Source organism: Spodoptera frugiperda, chromosome 16, assembly GCF_023101765.2.
Source record: "Spodoptera frugiperda isolate SF20-4 chromosome 16, AGI-APGP_CSIRO_Sfru_2.0, whole genome shotgun sequence".
NCBI lineage: Eukaryota > Metazoa > Arthropoda > Insecta > Lepidoptera > Noctuidae > Spodoptera > Spodoptera frugiperda.
Window position 1 is genome coordinate 6,161,994 of NC_064227.1, and position 23,268 is coordinate 6,185,261.

The 23,268-nt window shown below is 37.9% G+C and overlaps 1 protein-coding gene across 1 annotated transcript in view; it reads right to left on the reverse strand.

Annotated features, from left to right (window-relative positions):
• The window catches only part of LOC118280596 (solute carrier family 41 member 1), a 112,229-nt gene that overhangs the window by 73,102 nt on the left and 15,859 nt on the right, over positions 1-23,268 (reverse strand). The gene's annotated exons all lie outside the window — the stretch shown is intronic.

Here is a 23,268-nt window from a genome sequence, read left to right on the forward strand (position 1 = left end):
ATTATTTCAGATTTAAATTAAATGTCTGCGAATATTTTTTATTATGTCACTATTTTAAATTTGATAATAATTTATGCGTAAAAAGTGATCCATTATGGTATTATAATGAAATTACATAATCTTATCAAATCAAAAACCGGTATTTGTATTTACCTAATTAATACATAATTCATCATTCTTAAACAAATCAATAATTTAGGTACAATTATAAATAAAAACTGTTATATTCAAAAATAAAAAGTCAAATCATTTATTCCAATTAAACCATAAATAGGTATTTTTGGTTTGTCAACAAATAAAGAAATAAATAATAGTCTGTCAGTCTGTCCGTCAGTGAAGCTAGACGCTCGTTCCAAAATGTAGCTTCAAATAGAGAAGAACGAGCAAGAAACTCCATTCGTTAACAAAAAATATTTCATGTGAATTTTATTTAACAAAATAATAGAATAACAAGAACTATTAATTTAAATGTACACTCATAATGCACAAGTGGACAAATGTGTGTCATAATAAAACAACTTTGAGGTCTATTTTGGGACCTGTACCTGTTTTCCAGCTCCATTTAAAGGTCGTTGGACCTCTACAAACCCAAAATTGCGTGCAATATTTGTTTTGACAATACGAGACCTGAATAAAATGCTAACAATTAGTCTTGCATTCGTAAAATACATAACAAGACTTCTTGCATTAATGAGTTAAGCAGAAACGCATACTGGTACTCTCTCAACTCTCAACGTCACGCCTTTTATCCCCGAAGGCGTAGGCAGAGGTGCACATTACGGCACGTAATATCGCTATACAATGCAAACTGATACACATGTGATATCCATTTCGGAGGAAACTCATCCGATGACTTCTCCCGCCTCGAGTGAGGGAGAGGGAGTTTCAGACTCTTACTGACTAAAAACAACCCGTTCCTTCTCCTGCTTTGAGCCGGAGCCCCGGTAACCTGTTACGTTGTCCGCAGCTCCGGGTGGTTATGTTATAGATTAGGGTCTAATAATAACGTTTCCTGATCTAGGAATTCTTACTAGAAAACTAGAAACTTCTTGATCAGTAGTTCCTTTAGTTACAACTTTCTTTATACCCAGGATTGTATTATAATGTCCGTTGTTTACCATTAGATTCATCCTTGAGTAGAAACTGGAGGGATTTTATATGTAAAAATTAAATGTCTCGCTAAAACCCGAGAACGGCTGGATCGATTTTGTTAATTTTGGTCTTGAATATTTTTTTAAGAGTTTAAGGAAGGTTTAAAAACTGAGAAAAATAAAATTTTGAAGTTTGCCAGGTGTTTTATTCAATAAAAAACTTTAATTTTATACAATTCTAGAGTAAAAATTAACATTTTTATTTGAATAAAATCAATGTTTTTAATAGACTAGAATGCTTTTTTAATATTATGTAACTTTAAATTTAAATTCTAACAAAATGTCGTTATTAAATTTGCATATAAACGTTTTATTTAAAGTTTAGAATTAATTTAGTTGTAGTGTTTGTTTGCTTTAGTTATGAGAGTGAAAGTTTAAAAGACTAAGGTCAGGAGTTTGATCGTCAATGAAATTAATGAAAGGTGGACATGGAAAAATCCATTGCCTTTAAATTGATTTGATCATAGCCATTCACTACTAAACTGGGTTACTTTATAATGGGTATTATTATAAAGTAGCGTCTGCCAGCGGCCCCGTGGTAAAAAGTGTTTTTTGCCATTGTATCATTATTCTAGAAAATAATCAAAGTAAAAGTCAAAAATTATATATTTCAAATAGACCAGGAAGGCACTTTTGAACGTCAAAGCAAATATAATAATATTAATAACGTCTGTCTGTCGGTCAGTCCTCTTGTTGCTCTATTTGCTCGTTCCAAAGTGTAGATTCCTATGGAGAAGAACGAGCAAGAAACTCCATAGGTTACTCTATTTCAATCAGATTCACAATACAATAAATTCTTGGTCACATTGTTTCGATTGCTTCAACTATGTGAGAACAATATGTACTGTTGTTCCAAATTTCATGTTGATCCCTTAAGCCATTTTGACGTGATTAAGTAGCAAAAATATGCTGGACTATGGGCCTCCACAGCCTCCTCTACAAACCAGGAACTGCGGACTACCTAGCAGGTTACCGGAGCTCCGACACGAAAAGCAGGAGTAGGATCGGGTTGGTTTTAAGTCAGTAAGAGTCTGACACTCTCTGTAGCCTCAGCCACGGCGGGAGAAGTCAAATAAAATCAATTTATTTACTGAAAAGTGGCTTCCACCAATCATATTCATTGGTACACATAACTTAGTAATGATGGAAACGAACTCAGTTATGGATGGCTTCCCTACTATTGATACATCGCATACTCGAGCTGTGCATCTTCCTCGCACAGCTACTTTACGGCGACGCATCTTCATAGCACATCTTACTCGCACAGCTAGGTACATAGCTTAGTATCGGTGGAAACGGTCACATAGTTTCACAGCTTAGCTATTACATCTTCGTAGCCTAGCTACATAGCACATTTTTGGTAAGTTAAAAGTTGAAAGTTTATCTGAGATCGTCGCTACCTGATCTATTACGGGAAAGTATCAATAGTGACGAATACATTCTACATTGACGTCATCACATCACTCACAAAAGAAAATTACCTGTTGTTAATTCACAACTAATTCATTATAGATTTTGCCTTCCCCTTCTCATTACTAATCCCTGCATAATCTGTTTGTGACCACAATTTCTTAATTTCCTAACTTCTCCCAGCGGCTTCGCCCGCATTCCCTTGGGATAAATAGAAAACTAGCTTTGACTACCATTTAGCTCGCGTTTGTTATAATTATTAACCTACAGATTGATTGTTTTATTGGGTGAGTGACTAATACTACTAATCGTAAGGTCTGTCTGTATACCAAATTTTATAAAAATCGGTTCTGTTATTTCAGCATGATTGACCGACAAACATACAAACAAACCAACAAACTTTCACATTTATAATATTAGTGTGATTAAAACGTACATCTCTATATCCTGGTCTTATGACGTTTTCGTCAATCCTGACTTCATATTGCTTACATTTACGTGATAGACCGCTACACATCAACCTATACAAAACCAGTTTATCATAGTCTTGCTTTGTATGATCTTTGCGCACATTCAAAGGCCAGCTTACACTGGTCTTTAATAACTTGATATGAAAGGTGTGCGTAATTTAAATTGGTAATTACAAAATTACTAATTACCTACGGTAAAAGTCTACGTTAATTCCTATGTGTCATCTATATTAAAACCTAGTTCCTTAATATGCAAATTGATATGCTTTTACTCAGTGTACCGCAAGCCACGTGATGACTTTCGACCTTTTTGAGGGGGGAAAATCATATAAGCTAGCTCTTTGAGGAGCGCGCGGAACGCGACGCGCTGTACGCACGGGTCTGGTTCTGGTCGGGCGGCGAGCTACCCTTGCTCGCCCAGAATCGTCACGCGATGACTTTGAAGCTTAGATCACCATCTTCATTCTTCCCGTGGGTTCCTATATACTGGTACATAGCTAAGGGTCTACAAATTTGATGAAAACTTAGATAATCCAAGCGTAGAGATTATGGCCAATACCAACTATTTTATGTTTTTTTTTTGGTATAAGCCAGTAAACGAGCAGAAGTATCGCCTGATATTAAGCAATCGCCGTCGCCCATGAAGACCCGAAACATTAGAGGCCTTACTAGTGCGTTAGAAGGCTTTTTGATTGGGTCTAGGTAACCTCAGTTATACAACGAAAGTGTTGTATCACGTCGGTTTTCTGTGAGACCGTGGTATCACTCCGGTGGAGCCGGCCCATTCATGACGTAGCATGGTTCTCTCACACTTAAAATTACTTTATTACACATTTAAAATGTAAAAGAAGATCATAGTCCAACAGTCGACTATGGATGACAATAATTAAATTCAATTTGTAATTACTAATTACGGTAAACATTTGCGTTAATTCCTATGTGTCATTTAAATTAAACGTACATAATTACAATATGCATTAATTTATGTTACTACTTTTATGCCTAAATGACTGAACAGATTCTGAAGGATTTGTTACATTGATTGATTGGAGAAAAGAAATTTAAAGGCGGATAGAACACGCTTCATAGCTTAGTTCAGCTTAACTTAGAACATAGAATAGGATAGATAACTATTTTTTATTTTAATGTCCGTTTTGTAGATTATTTTAAAATATTAGACACGTATTTTTTATTTTCTTACGGACACAAATACTTTTGATGATGTATTGAAATGTCTCGTGACGTCACTTCTAGATACGATTTAGACGTAGAAATTACGTACTTAGCTCCCACTTCTAAACTTTGAATAGTTTCATTGTTTTCTTATACGACAAAATAAAAAATGTATCAATATTTTGTATATAATTGTCAAAGATTTGTTTCTATAAGAGACATTAAGATTTATCATTATATGGTTGATGTCACGTCAATATCATCTGTTCCTTATCTGATACTGATAATAATCTATGTAGTTCTTTTGAAATGTCAGAGATGTCGACACATATCAGACCGGAGAGTGATCTTCGTGTCCAACGTATGTATTGAAAGCAGCTAGGCTATTCTTTATTCGAAAGATTAAAGTGAACTCTTGCGCCCCGCATGCGATTGTGCTCACTTCGAAAATTCAAATTGACAGTTACAGAATAACTCAGTTTTCTGTTTTCCTAACTCTTGTGCACTCCAGCCATAGAAGTAAAAGTCCTTCTTTTGGGTTGTGTTCATAAATCTTATAAATAAGTTTAGGCGTCATCAGTTATCATGACATCCTAAAATAATGAACTCGCTTCTTACCAGAAAATTGGTGGCGCGTGGTATCTATCTATCATCTATCCCCCAAAGATGCCCAAATTCAAAAGTATATTATAATGTACCGCTATAGTACACAACTAGGACACCATTATAGAGGTATGACAAATAAAACATAATCATTAGCACTCACTACTGAGTGGAGCCCGCTCAACGTCCACCGACGTTGCAGCAGGCCCAAAAGGAGATGGCAGGACGAACTCGACATCTATGACAAGGATTGGTCGCGGAAAGCTTTAAACAGAGAGGAGTGGAAGGAGGTTAGGGAGGCCTTTGCCCTGCAGTGGGACGATCATGGCTGAAATCTAAATCTAAATCATCATTAGCAACAAAATCTTTTGGTAATAGGCTGTAGGAGAAGGACTGATGGCCGCTGGGCCAGGAAGGTGACCGACGTAGCGTGGGCAAACCTCGCACTAGGTGGACCGACGACATCGTCAGAGTGGCGGGGAGCCAGTGGATGCAGGTGGCGGCTTGTCGTTCTACGTGGACGACTAAAGGGGGAGGCCTTTGTTCAGCAGTGGACGTCACTCGGCTGATGATGATAATGATGATGAATAGGTTTTAAGTTGATCTCTAGGGTCTAACAAATGACCTTAGTGAAAAAGGACCTTGACCTCTACTCAACATAGCTCAGAAAGACATTTTAGGGAACAGCGAGTAAAGTTCCCTAAGAAAAGTAGGATCCTCCGACCAGGCGAGGTGATCAGCCTGGCGGGCTTTCTGCCCAACTGTTGTTCGTTGGGATTTTCTATCCGTGTTAATTCGCATGTAAACTTCATATGTGTGATGCAGGATATTTATGACGTCATCCATTGATTTGCTCGTCGATAGTCTATGTGCGACTTTCTGTCATCTGTCACTTGTCAGAGTGTCGCCACATCACTCCCCCCCAAGACCGGAGGTCGATCCTGTTGAGACGGCTGTCGATGCTTGAGATGAGCGGTGCCAGAGCCAGTGAAGAATATCCCTAGTTCCAGTGAGTCGGAACTGTGCCGCTGAATGCCCAGTAAGTCGGGTGAGCGGTGCAGGGTGATACTCCAGTGAGTCGGAGTAGTGAAGCTCGCAGTGTCCCACGGTGAGTCGGGGAATAGAAGCTGCGAGGGTAGGTGCGTAGGGGCTGGCGTCTGCGTTGACGGGAGGAAGACGTCCTCAGACCGTGTGCAGAGTGCTGTGCCTAGACGCTGATGAGGCCGTAGGGAAGAACCAGGCTGCATATCTTCGATGTAGCGTGTGGTGGTCCCTGATGAGGCCGAGGATGCTGGTTGGCTGCGACTTGATTACCGCTCAGCGGAGAAGTGATGGGTGAGGGAGGTGGCGATGAGGATGACGGTGCTGATCTGCTCCGTGAAGGTTGCTTTCAATCACGTCGGGGTCACCACTTTAGGGAACAGCGAGTAAAGTTCCCTAAGAAAAGTAGGATCCTCCGACCAGGCGAGGTGATCAGCCTGGCGGGCTTTCTGCCCAACTGTTGTTCGTTGGGATTTTCTATCCGTGTTAATTCGCATGTAAACTTCATATGTGTGATGCAGGATATTTATGACGTCATCCATTGATTTGCTCGTCGATAGTCTATGTGCGACTTTCTGTCATCTGTCACTTGTCAGAGTGTCGCCACAACATTAATAGCAATATATTTCAGACCCTACTTTAACTTGTATATTAGATCCAAGATAAAGTAAAACCATCCGACTTAGAAGTCAGGGTGAGTTCATAAATTCTCAAATTAGGTGCCTGAGTTAAAATTATATTTAGCCCTCCCACGGAGCTTAGTCCGCCATCTTGAAAAGATACAGATAAAATAAAATTTCGTTTTATGAAAGCTGTTGGCTGCGAAAATATATCCTTTTGATTATTTCTATGTAAGAATATGATTTATATACGTCATAAAAGTTTTATTAAAAGAGAAAGATTTATTTAAAAAGATACTGCTCATTAACTATTCTGAAGAACTAAGCTATTATAAATAATGCCATATAAGCATATCACAGATGACAAAGATAATTATAATATGTATTTTTCTCTCTTTGTCTTTATTTACACAAAGAAGTCCTTAATTTCTTACTAAAATCATCCTCATGGACTCGAGTCTTCATTGTTCGGTTTGTATAATTGGATTTTTCTCAGTAGTAGATCTAAAAAACTAAAACTTTATAGTTACGGGGCAACTATGTAAGCATGGTTGTACATTATGGGAAAAAAAATAAAAATAGTAGAAAATGTAATAAGTATGAAGAAAATTAAAATAATGTTTAAAATTAGACCAGAGCATTTTAATTAAATAGTATAGTTCATATTTGATCTCAACTGTACACAAAAATGCCGAACCTAATTATAAACTGAAATCTTATAATCCCTTCTTGATTCAGATCTATCAATTACAATCAAAAGCTTACAACATCAGCAGGTTATGTAACTAATTAACTAATCTCAGGTAATAATAACACATTACGTGATTGACGTAATATCTAAAAATACTACTTCTCATGAAAATTCCAGATTAAGTCAGTTGTAGAATATTTACTTAATAAATTGGAATTCGTTTATTATTATGATCACGTATAATACATATAAGAAAATATTAGAGCCGTGACTCGTAACTCGTAACGCGTAGTTCGTAACATGTAGTGCGTCATACGTAGTTCATAACGCGTAGTGCGCCGTACGTAACGCGTAGTTCGTAACGCGTAGTGCGCCGTACGTAGCACGTAGTTCGTAACGCGTAGTGCGCCGTACGTAGCTTGTAGTTCGTAGTGCGTAGCAGCGTTTTCCCGCTATTAAACTCGTAGGCGTGCAAACCGTAGACTCCACTGTGCGAGTCTATTCTTTCATTATCCAATTTTGTCTAATGTAGTTCATTATAGAATGATGTAGGACATGGGAAAATGAATAAACAAAATAGGTATGATCATTATGTCTACGCAGACGAAGAAGAAATTAAAAAAATCTGTGGGATTATTAACATGGCTTTGGCTCATATTACTGCCTCTCTAGGCTACCTTATTAAGACTTAGTCCCTAACGTTATAACAAACAACAAAGGACAAATAGATGTAAGGAAATGTTTTGCGATTTTCGGTTTTACCAACTGTGATTTTTGAGGATTTTTTAAAGCTAAATTTTATTATAGTCTGCGAGCTAAGATACGATTTCACTTTTACTAGAAAACCTATAATGACTTGTGAAAAAGGTAAACAGGAAGTCGTACCTAATCTATCACTGATCTCCAATTTCATAATTGTAATGTTAATTAATATTTATCAAACAATGACGTAGTAAGATAAAGAAAAATACATTTTTATTCCCAATCCATCTTAGTAAGTATTTATTTTATTTCTCGATATAATCTCAAATATATGGCTTATCGAATAAAATCTATAGTTAATAATCTTAGAACTGTTTTAGAACATATATATTATGGTCTTAATATATTGATTAATTTCCTGATTAAACCTCATATCTTAGAAATATTACAGGCAATAACAATTTAGATACTAAACAACCTAATTGTTGTAAAATGTCATAAAATGCCCTAAAACTGTAAATGAGATTGTTGTAATCTTTATTTAAAGTAATGTGTAAACCCAAATAGCAATAAATTATAAAAAAAAATGGTTACTAAGTGACTACCGATTGTGAATTCGTCTAGTCTAGTCTGGCTGCTGACTACCTAGCGGGTTTACCGGGGCTACGGCTCGACAAGCAGGAGAGTAGGAACGAAAAAGTGGTTTTTAGTCAGTAAGAGTTTGTGTTTTGTGTCTCTCGGCTGATGATGATGATGATGATGATGAAGAGTTTAACACTCCCTCTCGCCTCGCCCAGGGCGGGAGAAGACATTGGATGATTTTCCCCCCTCAAAAAAAAAGACTGAAGAAAAACCGTAAGACGCATTCGTCATCATTAGGATTGTCATCAAATTAAAGGAATCTTCTGGAGGTCTAATGACTATTAGACCCCCTTTAATTTGGACCCAGTTTAATAAACAAGCAGTTATATAAGTAGTTACGTATTTAATAACCATATAACTTGAGACCAGGTATGTCTTAGAACTACGATCGACCACCAAGGGATGAACGGCAACATTCTTTCATTTTCGGTGACCCGACAGCGATCTTAAAGTTGCCATCTAATTTTGTCCGCTGTGTCAATGAAATATTGCCAATCAGAAATTCCTGCACATCACATAATCGTCAATATTATTGGGAAATCTGGTGACGACCAGTGAGGTTTGAAATAAAAACATTAGCACTAATTTGATTGTTACAAACAAACCTATTTAAATAATCTACAAAGACATTACAAGTATATTAAGATACATTAGTGCATTCCAAATAAAATATATTTGGGCAAGAGCACGTGGCTCACCACATCTTTTAATAGTTTTGGAAGTCTGCAACGAGTTAAAATGCAGCTAAGAAAATATGAAAAATACTCATCGAAATTATGGTAAAGACATCTTATGTTAAGTACCTGGTTTTAAATGAGGGGGAGCCATGCTTCTGCACGAATAGGTCAGCTCTACCGTAGTCATACTACGGTCTCACAGAAAACTGACTTGAAACAACGCTTGCGTTGTATTTTGTATTTCATTGGAAATGGTCCAACGCAACGCTTGCGTTGTTCTGAGGCTTAATTACCCCCCTTCCCAATCTTTCCAACCCTGATTCCCCAACAACTCTTAAATTCCTAACTCCCAAAAGGCCGACAACGCACTTGTAAATACCCCAGGTGTTTTGCGTGTCCATGGGCGGCGGCGATTGCTTACCATCAGACGATTCGTCTGCTCTTTTACCGGCTCACACCATAAAAAACCCTGGCTGGATCCGGATCCATCTGGATCAGCTTTTGTGACGCAAAATCAATATAACGACACGCCTGACCTCAGACTAACGATATCAGAAACGAATTATTTAGTCTGAAATGATGATAAAAAGCGTTATTCTGATTGATTGGTCTGACTTTGATATCGCCAGTGTCTATAAATAAAATGAAAATTGTGAATAGGGTTATGGATTACATTTTTTTGTACACTTAGGCAGATTAGAAAGTTAGTAATTGATCTATGGAGCCATTCAAATATGATGATAGTGGATGTTTAAATAGCAAATCTACGCTTCAATGATTTTGAAAGAGATAGTTTTTTACAAAAGTCATAATTTTTATAAAAGATAATTTGATATCTAACCGCTGTTTCTGCAGAATCCAGCTTTTACAGAAGACAGAGGTGCGAAAAGGAAGATCGTGGAGTCTGAAGGATTATACGCATTATTTTTGAGTGATACCACTACCACGGTCTTACAGAAAACAACACTTACAATATGTTTCGTCGTGTAAGTTAGACTACCAGAAGCCCAATTATTCCCCTCCCCGATCCACGAATTCCCAACAATCCTTAAATTCCTAAAGCCCAAAAGGTACCGGTAACGCACTGACTTGTACCCCTGGTGTTTCGGGTATCCCTGGGCGGCGGTGATTGCTTACCATCAGGTGATTCGTCTGCTCATTTACTGGCTTGTCCCCATAATAATAAAACTTATAGAAAGGAGCCCAAAAGTGGCAATCAGGGTCGTACGTTTGAAACTTTAAACTTACGTTCAGTTTTGTCAGCCCTACCAAATTTTCCAAGTCTGAACCTGCCTCAAAGTCAACATTTAAGTATCGGATTATACGTACCAAAACTAATTTGCATCATTTGCAAATTGTCAACCCTATATACATAATATGTAGATGTGTACTGACACACACACACACTGTCTGAAAGTCAACATTTAAGTATCAGATTAATACATACTACAATTTGCAAATTGTCAACCCTATGTAGGTTTCATTACACAACTACTGATATAATTTCCCCGGCCAATTTTTTATCCCAAAATCTATATTGCCCCTGAATGACTTACGTGACTCGATCATAATCATAAATAAAACAACATATAATCAATCATACAATTAATTTCGATAAATATTAGAACGATCGGTTATTATTATTATTGAATTATTTATCGATATTTCGGTTTTTCCTCTCATGTACGTAATTGATAAGCTAGAAATAATTTAGGATCAAACTCAGTCACGAGACTTTTATTGGTCTAATAGCTTAATCAAGATCAAAGTCAAAAGCAAATTAAAGCACTTTTAATGGTGAATAAGAAAAATTACTGGCTCTCGGTCTATTAGTGAAACTTTCATCCAACAGGAATATGTCAGATCCGGAGCTGCGGACTACATAGCGGGTTTACCGGGGTTCCGGTTTGAAGAGCAGGAGTAGGAACGGGGTGGTTTTTAGTCAGTAAGAGTCTGACACTCCCTCTCGCCTAGCCCAAGGCGGGAGATGATTTTCCCCCTTAAAAAAAACTGGAATATGTAGCCTATGTACTTTAAATTTTATAAATGTGTCCTTCTGTAAACTGTTTGTGTGTACATAACTTCTACACTGGGGACTGTTGAAGGTTATTTTTTCTCTTTCTCCCTAAAAAGCTATGCGCATTTCGACGGTTTATACTCGCCATCAAAAATCTGCGCCGCCGCGGTGGTCACCGGTGACCGACGTAAGCGGAGGATTTGTTTCTACATGTTTTCAGAATTCAAAGTTCCATAACCAATCTGTAAGTACCTACCTACTTTATACCGTAAACATTATCGATGTAATATTACATATCTTAATTTTTATTGATCTCACCCGACTTAGCACTGTAAGCACCAGTTTCGATACTTATCTCAAAATCATGATGCAAAGCGATTTATTAATACGTTCTTTGATAAAAAGGTCCGGAACAGATTAGATCTTAGTGTTATGTTCAGTACCTATTTCAATAAATATCTTATATTTAGTATTCATTTGAATAATAACTTAGGTTTAAAGAATTTATTCTCATAAGAACAATATTACAGTTCACTTAAAATGAGATACAAAGTAGGTACTTATAAATACTGTAAACATTCGCATCTGATGTTGGTGACGTCATACGTTGTATACATGTGGAACGCTTCACGATTTTGCGTGTCATCCTTGCGCTTAGCTTTAAAAAGGTTTAAAATTGTAAAAATGAAATGATTCATGATATTCCTTGCCTAACATATTGAAATTAAAATAAATACAGCTAGGCTCTGTAACTTCCGGTTTGAAAGATCGTAGTGAACTCGATTGCGGTATGCCATTGGATTGGTTGTGAGAATAATCTCAACCAATGACGGACGAGAATCCGACTGAGCTCACTTCTCGAGATCGAATGTTCAAATTGACAGTTACAGTAAATAGCCTACTACTACTACTGCAGTACTATGACTTTACTAATTGTTTGAAACCACAGAACAGTTAGTATTTCTCTATTCTGTGGTTAAAACTCTTAAGGATATCCTTATTTATGACTAAAATAAAGAGCAAAACAAAGAAAGTCAACCCCACAAAGAAAATTATTAATTTAATACACACACTTTGACTGTGGGTTTTTGGCTCATTGCTAACGTAATCGATTTCATTACTTTGGCACTGAATCCCAGGGACGTGACTTAAATCCATTGATCAAGTGATTCATACTTTTTTAAGGGTTATATAGTGTTTAATATCCCTCTTACCTATATAAAAATCCTTTTCTTATTTTTTGTTATACGTTGTATACCAGTTTGTAATACTTTTGTATTGTTATACATATTTTTAAGGGGGCAAAATCATCCATTTGAAATGAGAGAGAGTGTCAGACTCATTCTGACTAAAAACCACTCCGTTCCGACTCCTGCTTTTCGAGCCGGAGCCCTGGTAACCCACTAAACCTGAGATGATTCCAACAAAGAGACAGTCCCATAAACCATTCTTACGTGCTTTGGATAATAATTTCTACACCACAACTTGAGACTATGACAGACAACTCAAGGCTTAACCACATGTCGTGAGGAGATCGGTTAATCCCAATAATACAGATATATTTCCTCTATTACTTATACCTGTATAGAATCGAAATTATCATGGAATACACCTTGAACTTATAATTATGTCTAATGATAATTTTATCATGGAAAATATCTATGGCAATTATTTCAATGGAAAGCGTGAATTTTATAGTAGATGTAAAATATCGGAATAGTAGATGTAAAGTCACGTTCAAGTTACATGCACCTCTGCCTACCCCTTCGGGGATAAAAGGCGTGACGTTACCTATTTTTTCTTCAAGTCAAGTAAACTGGGCACAATTCCAGACTCCGTGTTACTACTGAGAAATTTTCGAAAAACCAAATGAGGCCCAGTAATACTTTGCCCGACCCCGGGAATCGAATACCGAGACCTTACCCGGTAGTCGCACTTGCGACCACTCGATAAACGAGGCAGTCATTCTTCTTTTTATATGTTTGGTTTTTCGCTAATGGGTAAACGTTTAACTACTGTCCGCCTAAGTTACTACCGTAAGCGATGATGCGACCTGCGATGCAGGAAAAGATGTGGCTCGTGCTGGGTGTAAACGGTACTAAGGTTGCCATTGGTACAGCCTATCGACCGCCGTGGTTAGATGTCGACACGTTTCTCGACTCTTTGACCGTGTCTATAAATTCGCTGCCGTTTTGCGACTACACTGTGTTGCTGGGTGATTTTAATATAAATTATGCAAGTGCCTCGCCGCGTGACTGCAACTTAAATAAACTACATACATTTTTAAACCACTTTAACTTCAATCAGTTAGTGACATCCCCTACACACTTCTCGACCAACAACTCGAGTCTTATAGACTTAGTGTGTACAGACGCAAAAGTTACCGACGTCAAAGTATACCCAATAGAAGCGCTCGGTGCTCATGCATTCATAACTTCTACGTTCCGTATTAAAAGGGAAAAAATTCAGCCTCGAGTGATAACATATAGGGGACTAAAGAGCATTAACTTTGAAAATTTCAAGGACGCCCTAGAAGCAATCAACTGGCGTGGCGTGATTTCTTCCGATGACGTGGATTACATGGTGTACTGTTTGACGAACGAATTGCTTTGTTTGTTTGACACATTTGCACCTCGTAAGACGGTTAGGATAAAGGATAGATCTTATCCGTGGATCACGGACAACATTAAACTTATGATGAAACTCAGAGACAAAGCCCATAAGGAATTCCGCAACAAAAACACATTAGTCCACAAAAAGCAGTATTATGTCGACTTAAAGAATTTAGTAAATAAATCAATTTATTTTGAAAAAGTAGCTTATTTCAAATCTAATATTAATAATAATATCTCGCATCCTAAATTGCTTTGGAAGAATTTAAAATCTACCTTGCTTCCTCAAAAATGTTGTGCAGAGCTACCCACACATCTTAAAGACCCAGACAGAATAAATAGTCATTTTTTAAACGTACCCGGCGATACAATTACTTCCTTGTCGACTTGCACCTACTATGAATTTCATAGGTTTTCCGATTGTGTTTTCACTCTCAAAACAATGGATGAGACTAAAGTTCTAAAAGTAATAACCAGCCTAAAATCAAATGCCGAAGGTAGCGATCAGATAGCACTAAATATGTTTTTATTAACGATACCACAAACCCTGACTGTACTGACGCGTATTATAAATACGTCTATCGTTACCGCTAATTTTCCAGACGCCTGGAAATTAGCAAAAGTGCGTCCTCTACCAAAGGTAAACAATCCCGGTGATTTTAAGGATTTGAGACCTATAAGTATTTTACCCTTGATGTCCAAGGTCTTGGAAAGGGTGGTGGGTGAGCAGATGTCCAAATACATCGAGGACAGCGGCGTTCTGCCGGATGTACAGTCTGGTTTTCGGAGGGGGCGTAGTACGGCAACAGCATTGTTGGATGTCACCGACAATATACTGGGCGCGCAGGATGAGGGCATGTGCACTATACTAGTCCTATTGGACTTTTCCAGGGCATTTGACTCAATTAACTTATCCCTTTTAATCTCTAAAATGGCGTACTACGGATTTGACATACCAACAATAAAATGGTTTGATAGCTATCTCAGGAACCGTACCCAACTAGTTGAGATTCGCGATACCGATGGCTCTGTCTTAGCTTCAGAAGTGAAACCTGTGACGAAGGGGGTGCCCCAGGGATCTATATTAGGGCCTACCCTATTCTTATTATATTGTGCTGACATCGTCAAAGTAATAAAAAAGTGCAGGTATCATATTTACGCAGACGACATTCAGATTTACTTGTCCTTTAGGCCTGAGGAGTACGCGAATGCCGTGAATTTTATAAATGAAGACCTGGACAGGATAGTGGACTGGTCAAGCAGTAATTGCCTCATTTTGAATCCGTCTAAAACTAAATTCTTGCTGTTCGGAACAAAAACGCAACTTAACAAGATTCCGTCTAGCAGTGCCGACGTTCTCCTGAGAGGCCAAATCATTGAGCGTGTAAGCGAGGCGCGGAATTTGGGACTACTGATGGATGAAGGTCTTAGGTTCGAGTCCCACATCTCTAATTGTGTTAGAAACTGTTTTTATCGTTTGAAGGTACTCTATAGAATGCGGCCGTATCTAAGTGAGGAGTTGCGTGTGCAGTTGGTTGAGTCATTGGTGTTGTCCAGACTAAACTACGCGGACGTGGTCATTGGGCCTAGACTGCTTTCACGGACTGAGCGACTGATACAGAGGGTTCAAAATGCTTGCGCACGTTTTTGTTTTAAAATTCCACCAAGGACACACATAACACCTTATCTAAATAAAAACGGTCTCTTAAAGATGAAGTCGCGACGTAAACACCACCTGGCATGTCTCCTCTTTGGTGTGATTAAATATAAGTGTCCGGCGTACCTCTACTCGAAGTTGTCGTGGGTGAATGCTCATCGGCAGCGGGAGGGTAGACGGTGCGCGCAGCAGCTCGCCATACCGCAACACAGATCGGCTGCTTTTCGAGGTGGTTTCCGGTATGCGGCATCCAAGTGTTGGAACAACATTCCTCCGCCAATTAGGAACCTGCAAAGCATTTATAGTTTTAGAAGAAAGCTAAAGGACTTTTTAAGAAGCTCACAAATCGACAATGAATCAATAAATATTGATCTGTCCTTTATTTAAATTGACTTTTATTTTATTTTATTTATTTAGTTTTTGTAGGTTCACATGTGTATGACATATTTTTTTTTTTTTTTTATCTTATTATATTTATAATCTGACATTTACTGACATTTACTTATTATTAAAATCTAAATACAATTAAAATCTAAAGTATGAGTGCATGTAGCAGCAATGCGGGATACAATAAGTCTGGTAAACTTACCTTCGAGTCCCATGTTGTCTGCGGTAGTTGTTGGTGGATTGCCGTCCTGTGCCACCCTTAATTTTCTTATACCTTCCACGCTCGCTCTTCCGCGCACTGTTATCTAGACATGTACTTAGTCTAGATAATTTATTATTTTCCATGGGGTAATGCCGACAAAGCGACTACTTTTACAGGTAGGAGTCAAATGAGTGTCGTGCTGCGGGGTGACCCTACGATCACACACCTACCCACAATATTATGTTTTTCTTTTACCGTGTTCTTTTTAATTGTTACCATTTATTTTTATTTATTTATAGATGTATTTTAAAATATATGTATGTATGTTTATTTTAATATTCTCCTTTTTATGTTTATTTATTCTGTTTATTTTTACTTTATTGTATTACTTTTGTGTTTTGTTTTGTGCGTTGTCTCCGTCCGTGGGTCACTGCAAAGGGTGCCAACTGAAAATCAGTGCTGGGTACTTTCGGTGCCCAGCTCATACTGAGGTGGCAGCCCTTTTGGCTTGGGCACGTTGCCACCGCGTTTTTACCTGTTTGTGTTGTATTATTATTTTTTTTTACTTTTATAAATTTAAATAGTTTTTTTTGTGTTTTTAATGTTTTTTTTTTAATGTTTTAATTAATTGTAACATTTTTTTTATTTTTTTATTTTCTATTTTGTGTTTTGTTTTGGTGCATCGTGCCCGGTGCCGAATAAATGATTTTTCTTTCTTTCTTTCTTTCTTTCAAAAATATATAGGAAAAAAAATATAGAGGATTTCCTATTCCAAACACCATACACACCACTCTTTCTGAAATTTCTAAATCGACATGCACAGCAAACCTAACTCGACCCAAGATACCAGCCCAAATCGCCAATCGACCTTCGACAACAACCTCTAGTATGCAATTATGATCCATATTTCTATTGTATTAGTTCCCTAATTATCTGTCTGTCGTATTGACGGTCACATATACGGAACCGGGTAAGAACCGTCCATAACAATGGCATTATCCTTTTGTAAAACAAATGATGCACAATCGATTAACTATTGTCACGTCTGTGGGATTCCTCTGGTGTTAAAGAAATTACTTTGAGTCAGCAATGGACCGAAAACCTCAGATTAACATATCCTTTTTAAGTGTGGGAGAGCCATGCTTCGGCACGAATGGGCCGGCTCAACCGGAGTGATACCACGGCCTCACCGAAAACCACCGTGAAACAACGCTTGCGTTGAGTTTCGTTGTGTGAGTGAGGTTACCGGAGGCCCAATTCCCCCCTCCCCAACCTTCCCAATCCCCGATTCCCCAACAACCCTTAAATTCCTAAACCCTAAAAGGCCGGCAACGCACTTGTAACGCCTCTGGCGTTTCAAGTGTCCATGAGCGGCGGCGATTGCTTACCATCAGGTGATACGTAGGAGCGTTTACCGGCGTGTCCGGGGTCCGGGTTTAACGGGGCTCTGGCTTGAAAAGCAGGATTAGGAACGGGGTGGTTTTTAGTCAGTAAGAGTTTGGCACTCCCTCTCGCCACGCCCAGGGCGGGAGAAGTCATTGAATGATATACCCTCTTAAAAAAGTGTCTTGTCGTGGTTATCGGATATTTAAGACGCTTCTCGTGCATGAGGGTGCGTGCTCGAAACCTACCAACGGAAAGTAACAAAGTGATTTCTTCCAAGTTATATGTACTTTCTAAGATTATTTAGACACCACTGCGACAAATGGTGAAGGTCGCCGTGAGGAAACCTAGGTTTATAGTTTCTAATTATATGTTTGAAATCGTCAACCCGGATTGAGCAAGCGTGGTAATTAATACTCTTAATGCGAGAAGAGGCCTTTGGTCATCAGTGGGCACTTATAGGCTGTTGACGATTGATTAATTTAAGTAGGTATAAATGTGATGAACTTTGAAATCCCCTAAAAGACCTCGTGCACTCGTAACGCCTCTGGTGTTTCGGGTGTCCATGGGCAACGGTGATTACTTACCATCATGTGATCCGTACGCTCGTTTACCGGCTTATAGCATAAAAAGAAACACACAAATCATAATAAAGAAAGTTTTATGAGTCAACCGAGTAACTGCAGTTTCGTCTGTGGATTTCCTCAATGGAGAGTCAATGTTCCGATGTCGAGTCAGCTATGATCATAAACCGCAGTTTGTTTATTGTGTACCTTTTAGGCTTAGACTTATTTAATATTCTATTTCCCGCTTAGCTCTGTATCATTTCTGAATTACTAATAGGTATATAACTACATACGTCTAATGAGGACAATGAAGTTTACGTATATTTTATTACTGAAAATCTGAATGGTGCGCTTACCTGCAAATGATCCATCTATACATTTGCCTATCACTATAAAAGATAGTATAAATATTGCACAATTCGAATTCGATTAAGTAAGATAAAAAATTAAACAGCTAGCTTGGTGGACCTCATTATATAGTAAACCAGTAGGTGTGAGCGTACGGCGCATCGCGACTCGCGCGCGGTTCAAAGAGCCATCAGATCATCACAGATGAGACCCAGTATGGCTGATGCCGACTTCTGACCGAAAAGCAGGAGTAGGAACGGGTGTTTTTTTAGTCTAACACTTCCTCTCGTCTCGCCTATGGCGGGAAAAGTCATTGCATGAACTTCCCCGTCAAAAAAAAACCCTATACCCAATAAGAAAAAGATTTTTTTTATATAAAAGGGATATTAAACTCTACTTAGCCCTTAAAAAATATATGAATCACTTGATCAATTGATTTAAGTCACGTCTCTGGGATTCCTCTAGTGACAATGTAATGACATCAAGTACGTAAGCAATGATCCAAAAACCCACAGTCAATTTTATTGTGTTCCTTCCTAGGTCTGGTTTTAAATGTTTCACGTTACCTATGTAGGTATTTTAAAGATTGCACGGTTGGTGCGGTGGCTGGCTGGCTGCCGCGCAACGGGTAGCGGGTTCGATTCCCGCACGGAGCAACTCTTTGTGTGATCCACAAATTGTTGTTTCGGGCCTGGGTGTCATGTGTATGTGAACTTGTATGTTTGTAAACGCACCCACGACACAGGAGAAAATCCTAGTGTGGGACAACGTTTTAAAAAAAAGAAAAATAACTAAGGGCTTATCACTAAAGGGGAGTAGGGATGTGCCGTAACAGGCATTGCACCGTGAGGGTTCCGGAGCAGGTCTACTAAGAGGTCTCGGTGTTCCGTACAGGTTTAGAGGATTACCACCGGGATGGTTTTAGTGAAGTAAAAATCCCACACTCCCTAGTCTTTTATCCCAAAAAGGCGCCTTTTGAAGGTTACCCCGTCATGAAAAAAACAGGACTAAGGGGGAGGCCTTTGTTCAATAGTAGACGTTTATCGGCTGATGATGATGATGATGTAGGTACTTAGGTTTCCTAACTTATAGTTAGGGAATCGGCTGCTACGCAACGCACGGATTCCCGTACGGATCAACTCTTTGTGTGATCCACAGATTGTTGTTTCAGGTCTGGGTGTCATGTCCATACATAACTTCACGTCTGCCTCCTGGGGGTAGGCAGAGACAATGGAGCGCCAGTTGCTACGAATCTTACATACCTATTCTTTCGCTACTTTTAATTTGGTCCTTCTTTAATATATCGCCAATCTGGTCTCTATATGTCCGCGTGTCATGGGTATCATGTGTATGTGAAAATCCTAGCGTGGTAAAACGTTTTAAAAAATATGGCAAGAATGGAAGTGCAATCTGGCATCGCAAACTGAGTTTTTTAGACTTATAACACAAATGGTGGAAAGTGGGTGTACTTTGTACAGCGGCGGCACTATGTGCCATAGTGTGCAAGTGCATCTCTGCTTACCCCTTCGGAAATAAAAGGCGTATCATAGTCACGTTTAACCAACCACTACAGAGTGACGTCATCGTTGACAAAGTACAGGCTTTCTTCTTACTATGCCTACTTTCCTTGACGAATGTTTACAAAAGGTATCAGGTTCCTTCCTACTGTCCCTGAGTAGGTACTTTCCTTGATCAATGACTTGTGGCTGGGAAAATACTTGGTTATTTATTACAAAGACGTACGCACTACGTATTGAGGTCTGTGGGTAGCTGTAATAGCCTGCTCGTAGCTTACTACTTAGCAAGATTTTTTCGTAGTTGGGGTAATAGGAATGATGATGGGATATGAAAATTAAAAATTTATTTAGTACGTCATTTAGGTAATAAAAATATATTAGACACGTATTTTACCTATAGGTACATAGAAGTGGCGCGATATTTCAAATCGAAATATCTTCAAAAGTATTTATTTCGGTAAGAAAATAAAAAATAAGTACGTGTCTAGTATTTTAAAATAATCTACAAGATGGACATTAAAATAAAAACTAGTCATCTACCTTTAGCTCATTGTGAACTTTCTTATTATTTCTTACTTGGAAATATAGGTAGTTATGACAGATACTCTTCTCACAATTTTATTCGTGTGTCGGAAATGTATACAGTATGGGGACATCTCTTGATTTAATTTAAACCTCATATTTGTTACAATCTTCATCAATATACGAAAAATGAGCGTAATAGGCCCCTGTAGGTAAGCCAAAATGTGCAGTTTTCTCTTTGAGCTAATTAGCATACTTTGTACAATTACGGCATTACAACAGCCGCACCACATGTCAGTAACATTCCTAGACATAGACAGCCTACATTACAGCTGTGATCAAGGAGCTGTTCACACAAAATTTAATACTTGATTAATTTAATTATTCATTTTGTTTGAAACTTGAATTTTTTTTTAGTTTTCGGTTTTCGCTGAAATGTTGAATTGTATTATGCTTCATGTATGCAACATAGTTATAACTTGATACTCTTCTCACAATTTTGTTCATGTATCCTAGATATAAATGTTCTAGATCTCACTTACTTGTTACCCTCGCTGCTGGCCTCTTTAGCTGTCTCTTCCAATTTACCTAGATCTAAAATTTTGAACCAGCATTGCCAAATTACAACTAGGTACTAAACAATAAGTGCTACCAATTAGTGTTAAAAAAACTATTATTAAAGCATGCTGTGAAATAATTTTAAAACAACAAGTACTGCTATTTGTCAATATTTTAGCCAGGGTATACATATGATAAAATGCTTTCATTGATTGAATTTCATAGTGGCCCGGTAGTTTAAGACGCCAGCTTCTCATACATCAGGGCGCGTGTTCGAAAACTTCCAACGGCAAGTACCAATGTGACTTTTTCCGAGTTATATGTAATTTCTAAGATTATTTATACACCATTGACAAACGGTGAAGGATAACATGCCGATAATGCTCATATTCATGAGCAGCATTTCGCGACACACGACGCGGCGATTGTCGCGCTGTTACTCTAGCATGGCTTAAAACTAGTCGAGTTCTTCGCCAAACAGTAATGTGAGTAAGCCGATAACATACAAATTAATTTAGTACTTATGTCTCACGAAAGTTATAATAAAGTTATTAAGCTGTAGTAGAAGACCTAATAAAATATTGTTCCAGTATTAAAATCCGACAACAAATTCAGTTTCCAAACTGTAACAGTTAACTTACAAACTCAACAATATAAAGCCTCCAATCGGAACAATATTTTACCAGCAGAAGTTACTTATTGCTATTGAAAACGAAACTCTATTACTAAAACAGTAAGGTCTCTACAAATTGAGATTAAGTAATCTGAAAAGCACTCTATTTCTACTTTCCAAAATTAAGGTCAAATCGGTTACCTAGATAAAACAAGGACTAAAAGTATTTGATCTTTGGGAACATTAATCGAGTCTCCGGGCTACTGAAGTATCAAAACCACTTAGAATTTGAAAATCCAGTCAAGGATATCGATGTTAGTTTTTAGGGTAAATTGCTTGAAAGGGTGCAAAGGAAAATCGTGTTTCACGTCACAATAATATACATATTACGTAATAATATCACGTCTGTTCTTGATAAAGACGGTAGGCAGAGTTATAACGTCGAAGTACTTAATTTTCGTTAGTTCGACCTCACAGAAAACCAACGTGAAACAACGCTTGCTATGTGTCTCGTTGTGTGAGTGAAGTTACCGTATGACCAATTACCCCCTCCCCAATCTTCCCAATACATACAGTTTTCATTGGACAGTTGGTTGATGTTTTAAATGCCAACACTTTTACTTAAAATAATATGTACTAAGAAATGTGACGGAAACCCTTTCAAGCTTCTTCATCCAAAAATTCCACTTAGCTTAGTAACTTAGCTATAAAAACTTATCAAGTTTATCTTTTTACTTTAAATTTCAAAGAAAAAAGAAAGTTTCGCCTTGTAAACCGACACCAAGGCTTTATAGCGGTTAACTTTTTAAAGATGGCCGCTGAAGGAGAAAGGACTAACGTAACTTTCATTTTATATAATAAACTTAACTTTTATATAACATTGTAACATGACCCTCATTTCTTTTAAAATGCTAAGCAAAAGGACAATTGACTGCACCAAAATGCATTATTTTTTAAGGGCGAACAATTATTCAATGGCTTCTCTCGCCTTGAGCGAGGTGGGAATGAGTATCAGACTCTTACTGACTAAAAACCACCCCGTTCCTATTCCTGCTCTTTGAGCCGGAGCCCCGGTAAACCCGCTAGGTAGTCCGCAGAGTTCCGGACTCCAAGTAACTTGGAATAAGGATAGAAAGAAGAAAAAGAATTAAATGAATCTTACCGACCCATATTAAAACGACATACTTTCATCTTACACATGTATAGAACAAAATAAAAACCTAACAAAGGGCAATAAAGATCAAATTTGCAATAAAAATAATGAACTATGAAATAAGTTTATAACAAAAGATAATAAAGTTGTTTGACTGGCATTAAACAATAGTAAATGACACATAAAATTATTCTACATGCGATCTACCATACTGTTCGCAATTGTATATACAATTTCTGATAAATCGTTTAACATCCACCATCTATGACTTCTCATAGATGGTGAAGTTGAGTTTATCTCATCATCATCAACTGCTCCAGAGAGTCTACTGCTAGACTATAAACCTATATAGAAGAGTGTTCACTAAAAGCGGTTGGTGATCGCAGTTTAAAAGGTTTCAGCCTACTGCATAATTATCACATGATAAAATAATCATGTGGGGCAACGTTTAAAAAAATTATAGAAACCTAGCAAACCCGGCGAACTCCGTTTCGCCACCATGTTATTTTTTTCCTGAATTTCATTTGACATAAACCTCACGGAGCCTGAGACC